Here is an 11,626-nt window from a genome sequence, read left to right on the forward strand (position 1 = left end):
GATTCATTTTGGGAAAGTTTCCTGCTATATAAATGCTATTCCTGTTGTTATTATTAGACATATATAACAATCTTTGGAGCATATATAGCATAATTATATGATATATATTATATATATATCGTATATATATATATATATATATTATACATATATAACCTTTGGAGCAGATCTCTGCAGGCCTACGAAGTTGTACTGTCCCGTAGTGATGCTTTACAGACAAATAGATGAATTCTTTAGTCTTAATAATGATCCTACAATAAGTCCTAAAATTATATCAATGGTTGTTAAGCTCTTTTATAGTGGGACTGCTATAAGTCTCTTTCTAATAGTGAAAATGGAGTGACAACTCTGCCAGTCTCCAGGTGTCACCAGTTAATTGTTCTGAGATAGTAAACAGACATTCTCCTACTCAGAACACATTCCAAGAGGTTGCAAAACAGTTATCAAGAGTCATAAAAAGAGAACAAACGATTTGTTACAGGTGCAAGGACAGAGGAAAAGATATTGACTGGGTTTATCTGTAAATAACTTCTCTATCAACGATGGTTTTAGCTTCAGTGAACCTGTAGTGCTGACCCTGGTGATGAATGTTTAGCCAGATAATTACTCCTGATGGATATTCATGTAAACATTCTCAGTTGTAAATTATATTTCTATTTATGCTTTGATATTTCATACGAACTTTTGATGAACATAGTAACACGGGATCATGTATTCTGAGATATGTTTAAGCGCTGAGGAGAAAGTGAAGACACACAGAAGGACTGAGAGAGAAGGACTGAACTGGAAGGACTGAGACAGATGGACTGAGACAGATGGACCGAGCTGGAGAGGGGCTGAGCTGAAAAGTCCGGTTTGAGCTAAGGAGAACTGAGCTTAGTAGAACTGAGCCAAAAAGATCTGGGCTGAGAAGAAATGTATAGAGGAATAACTTAGAGACTATAGGTAACATGAGAAAGCAATCTGCAGAGGAGAAGAGGAAAAGAGAAGAAGCTGGAAAGAACAGAAGGTGCAGGCAGGTTTCTCCTTACCATGGGACAGAACAGGTCATTTTTTCATTTTCATTTTTTATTAACTTGAGTATTTCTTATTTACGTTTCGAGTGTTATTCCCTTTCCCGGTTTATGGGCCAACATCCCCCTAAACCCCTCCCACTTCTTTATGGGTGTTCCCCTCCCCATTCTCCCCACATTGCCACCCTCCCCACAAAAATCACGTTCACTGTGGATTCAGTCGTAGCTGGACCCAGAACATTTGATTACATAATGCAATATTCTGTCATTTGTTTTTCGTTTAACAATGTGTCTTGAATACATGTGCATGGGGAATTTCTTCATGGTATATCATGCATTTAATAAATGGAAGTATACTCATTTGTTTAAATAATAACCTAATTGTGCCTTTCAGATTATTTTCATTTTCATTAGCTAAAGTTCGCTACAGAAAATCAGCATGGACACTGACTCAGGCACAGTATTCAATGGTGATTATTTACATTATATTTTGTATAAATTACAAAACACATTATTGGCATGATACAAGGCTCTTAAGTAATGTAATACTTGTATGAATATTGCCAAATTTCCATCTCAGAAGACTATAATAAATATATATTGCCATCAATTTTATATGAGAACCCACAGTATAACATACAAAATTAAATGGTACATATATTTTAAAACGGTATCAGTCTCTGACTTCTGTAAGTTCTTTAATTAGGGGAAGGATTCAAGAAGTTGAAGGGGACGGCAACCTCTATAGGAAGACCAGCAGTCGCAACTAATCCGGATCGCTGAGATCTCCCAGACACCGAGCCACCAAACAGGCAGCATACACAAGCTGGTGTGATGCCCTGACACATGTATAGCAGAGGACGGCCTGGTCTGGCCTAATCTTTGAGAGACTTGAGGCCACAGGGATTATGGTGCCTGGCAGGGTCTGGGGAGCATCCTCCTCGCGTCAGGGGAGGAAGGGGTGGAATGGGATGAGGAACTGTGGGAGGGGACCAGGAGAGTGTACAATGAAATGAATGTAAATAAATAAAATAATGTATAAAATAGTTTCACTCATAAATCAAATGCTAGATTCTTTTTTACCATCTACATTGCAATTCAATCGTGAAGTTTAGCATTTTATGCTAACTGAACTGTGTAAACATTAATCCTTAATTTACTCTTCATACTATTTGCGAATTGTCTTCTTTCTTATTAATTTGCATCAATTGTGTTTGCATATGTAGAATGCCTACTATTCATTATTTGTGCAGAAAATACATTCATGAATCTTTTTATTTTAATGATCTGTTATGTGTGAACATCTATGTATAGATTTGTGCACATGACACAGGCACCTGGGGAGACCAGGAGATGTCAGATCCCCTGGAGCTGCTTTTACAGCTGGTTGCAAGTGGCTTCATGGAGGTTGGAAAGTGAACATGTTTGCTCTTAAGAGCAGTAAGTGATCTTAACCACAAGCTAATACTAAAATACTTACTCCATAATAAACTCAACCTATTTATCATTTTCTCATATATTTCAGGGTATCTTTAAACTTGAGACATCTTGCCACATTCTAGGTGCTGAGACCACATTCAGGCATTTTTTTCTAGTTTTCTTTCCTTTATCATAGTAAGATGTGTTGGATTAAATATGTTAATATAATGCAGTAAATCTTCCAAATGTTTACATATAGAACCTTGGCTTAGTGTCTGTTTCTTTCCTCTGCAAGGAGTATATTAATTTTACAGTTTGCAGTTCTCTCTTTCTTTACACAATCCATCTCATGTGTTTTTGCTTTCATATAGAATGAAGTTAAAGCCTATTAGTTTTTCTTTTCATAGTTAATGTACTAAGAAAATGTGTTGAATTTCCTATTTTAAGGCCAATACAATACATTATTTCTTTAAAATGTTCGTAGAGTTTTGTTTTTACTTTTTCTTATTATTATTGTTCTCATTTGTAGCATTGTTAATATTCTGTGTAATCTTTTATGTGTTCTGGTCATGTAGTGAATATAGAAGTCTTCCAAACATATATGTGTAGGTATCAAATTTAGGTTCTTGGTTTTTCATGGCATGAAATTTTATCTGCTGAACCACCTCAGTGGAACACCCTATGACATTTTAAGGTAACATTTAGCTCCAGGCTGCTTTTATATATAAAATGTTTTCATCATTTGGCTTTTAATAAATATTTTGATTATTGTAATATATTTTTTCCATGTCCACTTGGTAACTCTAGTATGCTACTATAAAATTTAATTATATAATATAATATTTAAGTAATAATTTAGTCATAATTATTATGCACTTGACACCTAGCTAATATGAAATTATCCTAGATACAATTGAATACATGCAATTAGTTACCTAAAGCATGAAGCTTGGTACATAATTTTGTTCATTATTCCTATGCATTTGCATAAAGCAGAGAATATTTCATCGTCACAATCCTGATGCCTACTTTACACAGTATCACAGCTACCAACTATCTGTGACTTTCAATCACTTAAAAGGAGTTAGGATTATATTATTAAATGATATTTCCCCAACATCAAGTATATAGATTTTATTTTGCTTCAATTAATTAAACGTGCTATAGCAGGAAAAAGATTCATTTTCTTTTGTTAGGTTAAGACTAAATTTAACTTTTACATCCTCCTGCCTATCAGAAAATCAGTATTCTTATACAGAAAGATGTGCCAGGCACAGGTCTAATTTCTTGTATAACCTGTAATTACAATCATCAGTCTTGTCAGTTTCAAGTGTTGTTCACATAATGTCTGTAAAACACAATGATCAACATGGCAGGATAACCATAAGGCCAGTGCAGTGGCATAAATATCTTGGTGATAGCAAACAACTCTCTAATTTTGCTTAAGTCCTGTTCAATGAACATGGATGGTACTGGTAATTTACCCATGTGTAGAAGGCTATTGAAGCTGTGGTTATGGGGGAGGATGAAAAGCCCCTTACTTACTTAAGCCAGTATCTTACCTAACAACAATCAAAGCCATGTGTCCTTATATACAGAATTAATTACAGTCTCTGCAACAAAGATCACAGTGAAAATCCCAGCCATTCAAAATGCAGGATAGAAATTTCATGTCCAGTGTCAATGGCTCTATCTACAAAATGTCACTTGATTCAAGGCTGAGGAACATTACAGAAGAGGGGCAAGAAGATTGTAAGAGACTAAAGTTTACTATGAGATGGTGTCTCAATTAGCACCAGAAATTACACTTATAAAGTCTCACTAACACTACTGCCTAAACAACAGCTGAGGAAGACAGGGAATGGGGAAGAATGGAAGCTTAGTTTCTTTTCTGTTTCAATTCCTTCTTCTTCTTCTTCTTCTTCTTCTTCTTCTTCTTCTTCTTCTTCTTCTTCTTCTTCTTCTTCTTCTTCTTCTTTCTCTCTCTCTCTGTCTCATTTTTGGATATTTCTCTTTTACATTTTGAATATTATTCCCTTTTCCAGGTTTCCAGTCCATTAGCCCCTTAACCCTTCCCCCTACCCTTCTATGAGGGAGTTCACATCCCCACACGGGCACCCCACCCCTCCCCACATTCCCCTACACTGGGGGACAAATCATGTCAGAAAAAATTGTTTCTAATTCTATTGTTTCCAGCAAGACCATCCTTTGCTACATGCAGTAGGAACCATGGGTCAGTCCATGTACAGTCTTTCTGTTGTGGTTTGGTCCCTGGAAGCTCTGGGTGGTGGGCATTGTTATTATTATGGGGTTGAAAATCCCTTCAGCTCTTTCAATCCTTTCTCTAATTCCTCCAACTGGGGTCTGATTCTTGGTTCAGTAGTTTGCTGATGGCGTTTGCCTCTATTTTGACATACTCTGGTTGTGTCTCTCAGTAGGGATCAATATCCAGTCATTGTCAGCCTGCACTTTTTTTCTTCCTCCATCTTATCTAGTTTTGGTGTCTGTATATGTCTGGGCTACATGTGGGCCAAGTTCTGGACGAAGGGTCCTTCAGTATCTGCTATAAACTTTGCCTCCTTATCCACTTCTATGGGTATTTTTGTTCCCCTTTTAAAGAAGGAGTGAAGCATCTGCATTTTGGTCATCCTTCTTGGATTTCATGTGGTCTGTGTATTGCATGATGGGTAATACAAGATTTTGGCTAATATCTGCTTATCAATGAATGCATATCAAGTGTGTTTTTCTGTGATTGAGTAACCCCACTCAGGATGATATTTTCTACTTCATTCTATTTGCCTAGAATTTCATGAAGTCAGTGTTTTTACAGCTGAGTAATATTCCATTTTGTAGATGTACCACATTTCTGTATCCATTCCTCTGTTGAAGGGCATCTGGCTTCTTTCCGACTTCTGGCTATTTTAAATAAGGCTGCTATGAACACAGTCAAATATATTTCTTGGTTGTATGTTGGACCATATTTTGGGTATATGCTCAAGTGTGGTATAGCTGGGTTCTCAGGTCATGGAATGTCCAATTTTCTGAGGAACCTCCAGGCTGATTTCCAGAATGGTTGTACCAGTCTGCAATCCCACCAACAATGGATGAGTGTTCCCCTTTCTCCACATCCTCACCAGCATCTGCTGTCACCTGAGATTTAAATCTTAGCCATTATCACTGGTATGATGCACAATTTCAGATTTATTTTGATTTTAATTTCCCTGATGACTAAGGATGTTGAACATTTATTTAGGTGTTTTTTTGGCCATTTAATAACCTTCAGCTGAGAATGTTTTGTAACTCACTGTACCCAATTTTATTACTATATTTTTTGCTTTCTACAGTCTAACTTCTTAAGTTCTTTGTATATTTTGGATATTACCCTCTATCAGATATAAGACTGGTAATTTTCAGATAAAATAAGCATTTAGGAGTTCATCATTTGCAGTGAGTACACAGTATTCACACCGTTATGCTCACTCTATAGCTGGCACACTTTGTTGACAAAATCATTGCAGGAAATGGAATTGGAAAACATAATTTTTGAGTACACATTGAGGAAAGTACAATAAGAATGTGAAATGCAATATTAATTTAATTAAAGGTCTGTAGAGAAAATTCTGGCCATTGTGATACATAGATAACCAAGAAATTTGAACTCTATGTCACAGTAATGAACCTGGGAATAAATATTATCTAGAAGAATCTCCCACACTCCATGTTCCTAAATCTTTTCTACCCATGCCAACTCCCTGACCAAATTTCACCATTCAGAGCATGTAACGACTAATGAAGCAAAGAGAAGTTTGTAGCTTTAGAGAGATGGAGTTTTTAAAGGATTCCACTGTGTCACAGGAGACATACCACAAAAGGGCACCCTTGTATCTGGTTCATGTAAGGAAATCTGTTCAGCAGGTAGGCCAGGGGAGGTGTCAGTGACATCACCATTAGGCCCTCTTTGAAAACTCTATTGTAACCTGGAGAGCCCTAGCTTTTACTGTGATGTCATAAGTGTTGTTGTGACTGCAACTCCCTTTCTGATATTTCTTCAGGAATTCTAGGGTTTACTAACTGGCCTGTAATTCAGAATAACGAGCCATTGGGGAGTGAGAAGAAAGAGGATGAAGAGATCAGAGATGGGGAGAAGGAAGCTGGTCTTCTGTCTTGGTATAAAAAAAGGAAGAAATACATGGTACTTGGAAAAGCTCAGTGAGTCCTTGTTAGGGGTTGAGTAGGATCACTGAAGAGATAGACTTGATCTGAGCCTTCCACATATGGGAGTCAAGAGCTGTGAGCCTCTCAGAAGCATCTGGACTACACAGTTCTTATGGCTTCTGGAAGTCAGAGATTTTATATCATTCATTTCTTTATTCCAAAAGCCAAGTGTTTGGAAGGTCATACATGTTTTCCTGAGAGCTGATGGCATTTATTATTTTTGTCAATTATAAAAATGTCCTAAGTAAGAATGGAAAGACAAGTATTGTGTCCTCTGCTCAGAGTAAACTCCTCCAGGCTTTGGATACCAATAGTGCAGTTTGTGTCTTTCACTAATATCTGGGAGAGAGAAGTGCTTCTAGTTGAGACTTCATCATCTCAGTCTTTCCACTAGTATTTACACTGACTAAAATTTTAGATTTCTGAGTCAAATGGTGAGATAAGCTTGCAGTTTTCCTTTCTTTTATTTCTTTCATTTTACTTACTTATTTATTTATTTATTTATTTATTTATTTATTTATTTATTTATTTGCAAAACTCTTAAATCTCATCCTGGGTGACGATTTACATTAGACCCAATGGATGAAATGAAGAATTGAAAAACTCTCCTGGGAATGGAAGTGTTAAGGAAGTCACATTGATGTATCATAAATGCCGAGCCAAGAGCAATATTCAGACTAGTCTGGGGAGATGCTGCCTTCATCAGAGACCACAGACATTTGGTGGAGAATGATTCAGTATTAAACTGGGAAGGGAAATGATGGTTGATATTGTTCTAGTAGGTCTCACAACATTAAAAAGTGTTTCTTCCAGATCCCTGAATGATTATTGTAAAGCAAATCCCGGAATGAACTAATGAGACCCACCATCAGCCTGTGAAATAATGTGTGAAAGAAGAAATCTGTGTCTCTCCAGTGACAAACTGTTGCTTTCAAACCAACAGTAAAGTGTCCATTCAATGAATGACACATAGATATATACACATTATAGCAGGATGGATACAGAGTTTCTTCAGGTCCATGAATGAGGTATTCAGCAGTTGACCTGGCTCAACAATAAAGATAATTTTTACCAACTCTTGAGATCTGAACTCCTTCCCTATGAGCCCCATGATTGAAGGAAAGAACAAACTTCAGAGAACTTGTCTCAGATTTTTATGTAGTTGAGGTTTCCTGGTCTTGGTCCACAAAAGAGAGCAAATCTTGTTTTCCAATTCTTGTTTATCATATAATGCTTCCTGATGCACTCATACAAATATATTACTGTGCATTTCATTGATAGATTACTTTTGCTATTTGAATTCTGTTGCCAATAACAATAGGAAATAAGAAGCACTGTATCAAAGCATCATATGAAAATCATGCTAAGGGAATGGGGCCACTTAGCTAAAACTCTTACTAGACACAAACTGCTGTACAAGGTCTTCTCTAGATTCCTGGTGTAGAAGCTGGTTTTTCCCTAACAGAGAGTAGAGGATGAATCTCTCTGTACAGAGAAAAGGGATTTATCACAATGATCATAGGCTGTGTACCACATAATTTAACAATGGATGGATATTAGGAAAGTCCAAGAATCCAGGAGTTGAGCAGTCCACAAGCCTAGATGTCTCATCTGGTCATTATTATATGGTTAAATCCTCAGTAAGCAGGTTCTATTGTCTGTGAGGATTTGGTAGCAATGTGAGTGCAAGGTGGAAAAAGTAACATCTTCTTTCTTCCATCTTTTCTATGGGATTCAAGTATAATGCATTGTTAAGAGCACATCGAGATTGCCATTTTTCAATAGATCAGTACCTTAAACTGAACGTTCTTTTCAGGGAAGCTGCAGCCTCACAGCACGGCTCAGGAGTATGGGAACTGCAAGACCCAGTCTGGGCAGATGTTCCTGTTCATCGAGCCCACCTTACAGTGTTGCAGAAATACCCCAGAAATCCTCAATCAACTCCCTTTCAAACATGTTGTACGTAAGTACAACAGCTCACTGGAGTGAGAATAGTTCCTTGGGTCTTTATAGGTAATCAAAGACTTAATAGGCAGAAACAGTGATGTAATCTGCCGGGCAACAGAATAGGGAGCTGATGATGTGGCTGAAGCAGATTGGAGCTCTGCTGTTATGAAAAGGGTGTCTGTAAATCCCGTGCTGACAGCAGACATTCAGTCATGCTGAAGGCCACCGCACCTGAGAGTTGATGTGCATCATGGAGGAGGACAGTATTTTCTTGTGACTTGGATTTTCAAAAAATTGACTTTTATTCTATTCCTCAGTGCTTAAATATGATGCTGTTTGCATGAAACCATTGGTGAGGGAAGCTTAACAGATTACACAGGATTGAGTATCCATACTTCATGTGCTGACATGTCTCTACCTCTAAGCCCATGTTTAACAATTTACTGCATCTAAATCTCCAGTGAATCAGTTACTGTTTTTCTACCATGCTGTTCTGCTGAAGTCATTTTGAAGAAGTCTACTTCCTAACGATTATTAAAACAATGAATATTGGCTGCCGCTGCAGAGAGCCCATGGGCAGCACCCCACGAGCGAACTTGAGCCTCGGGACCACAGGTAAGACCAAATTTTCTGCTGCAAGAAAGCTGCCTGGTGAACTCAAGACACAGGCCCACAGGAACAGCTGAAGACCTGTAGAGAGGAAAAACTACACGCCCGAAAGCAGAACACTCTGTCCCCATAACTGACTGAAAGAGAGGAAAACAGGTCTACAGCACTCCTGACACACAGGCTTATAGGACAGTCTAGCCACTGTCAGAAATAGCAGAACAAAGTAACACTAGAGATAATCTGATGGCGAGAGGCAAGCGCAGGAACCCAAGCAACAGAAACCAAGACTACATGGAACCATCGGAGCCCAATTCTCCTACCAAAACAAACATGGAATATCCAAACACACCAGAAAAGCAAGATCTAGTTTCAAAATCATTTTTGATCATGATGCTGGAGGACCTCAAGAAAGACGTGAAGAACTCCCTTAGAGAACAAGTAGAAGCCTACAGAGAGGAATCGCAAAAATGCCTGAAAGAATTCCAGGAAAACATAAATAAACAAGTAGAAGCCCATAGAGAGGAGACACAAAAATCCCTGAAAGAATTCCAGGAAAACACAGTCAAACAGTTGAAGGAATTAAAAATGGAAATAGAAGCAATCAAGAAAGAACACATGGAAACAACTCTGGATATAGAAAACCAAAAGAAAAGACAAGGAGCTGTAGATACAAGCTTCACCAACAGAATACAAGAGATGGAAGAGAGAATCTAAGGAGCAGAAGATTCCATAGAAATCATTGACTCAACTGTCAAAGATAATGTAAAGCAGAAAAAGCTACTGGTCCAAAACATACAGGAAATCCAGGACTCAATGAGAAGATCAAACCTAAGGATAATAGGTATAGAAGAGAGTGAAGACTCCCAGCTCAAAGGACCAGTAAATATCTTCAACAAAATCATAGAAGAAAACTTCCCTAACCTAAAAAAAGAGATACCCATAGACATACAAGAAGCCTACAAAACTCCAAATAGATTGGACCAGAAAAGAAACACCTCCCGTCACATAATTGTCAAAACACCAAACGCACAAAATAAAGAAAGAATATTAAAAGCAGTAAGGGAAAAAGGTCAAGTAACATATAAAGGGAGACCTATCAGAATCACACCAGACTTCTCGCCAGAAACTATGAAGGCCAGAAGATCCTGGACTGATGTCATACAGACCCTAAGAGAACACAAATGCCAGCCCAGGTTACTGTATCCAGCAAAACTCTCAATTAACATTGATTGAGAAACCAAGATATTCCATGACAAAACCAAATTTACACAATATCTTTCTACAAATCCAGCACTACAAAGGATAATAAATGGTAAAGCCCAACATAAGGAGGCAAGCTATAGAGTAGAAGAAGCAAGAAACTAATCGTCTTGGCAACAAAACAAAGAGAAGAAAAGCACACAAACATAACATCGCATCCAAATATGAATATAAAGGGAAACAATAATCACTATTCCTTAATATCTCTCAATATCAATGGCCTCATCTCCCCAATAAAAAGACATAGATTAACAAACTGGATACGCAACGAGGACCCTGCACTCTGCTGCCTACAGGAAACACACCTCAGAGACAAAGACAGACACTACCTCAGAGTGAAAGGCTGGAAAACAACTTTCCAAGCAAATGGTCAGAAGAAGCAAGCTGGAGTAGCCATTCTAATATCAAATAAAATCAATTTCCAACTAAAAGTCATCAAAAAAGATAAGGAAGGACACTTCATATTCATCAAAGGAAAAAACCACCAAGATGAACTCTCAATCCTAAATATCTATGCCCCAAATACAAGGGCACCTACATACGTAAAAGAAACCTTACTAAAGCTCAAAACACACATTGCACCTCACACAATAATAGTGGGAGATTTCAACACCCCACTCTCATCAATGGACAGATCGTGGAAACAGAAATTAAACAGTGATGTCGACAGACTAAGAGAAGTCATGAGCCAAATGGACTTAACAGATATTTATAGAACATTCTATCCTAAAGCAAAAGGATATACCTTCTTCTCAGCTCCTCATGGCACTTTCTCCAAAATTGACCATATAATTGGTCAAAAAACAGGCCTCAACAGGTACAGAAAGATAGAAATAATCCCATGCGTGCTATCGGACCACCACGGCCTAAAACTGGTCTTCAATAACAATCAAGGAAGAATGTCCACATATACTTGGAAATTGAACAATGCTCTACTCAATGATAACCTGGTCAAGGAAGAAATAAAAAAAGAAATTAAAAACTTTTTAGAATTTAATGAAAATGAAAGTACAACATACCCAAACTTATGGGACACAATGAAAGCTGTGCTAAGAGGAAAACTCATAGCGCTGAGTGCCTGCAGAAAGAAACAGGAAAGAGCATATGTCAGCAGCTTGACAGCACACCTAAAAGCTCTAGAACAAAAAGAAGCAAATACACCC

This window comes from Rattus norvegicus, chromosome Y, assembly GCF_021556685.1.
Source record: "Rattus norvegicus strain SHRSP/BbbUtx chromosome Y, alternate assembly SHRSP_T2T, whole genome shotgun sequence".
Taxonomy (NCBI): Eukaryota; Metazoa; Chordata; class Mammalia; order Rodentia; family Muridae; genus Rattus; species Rattus norvegicus.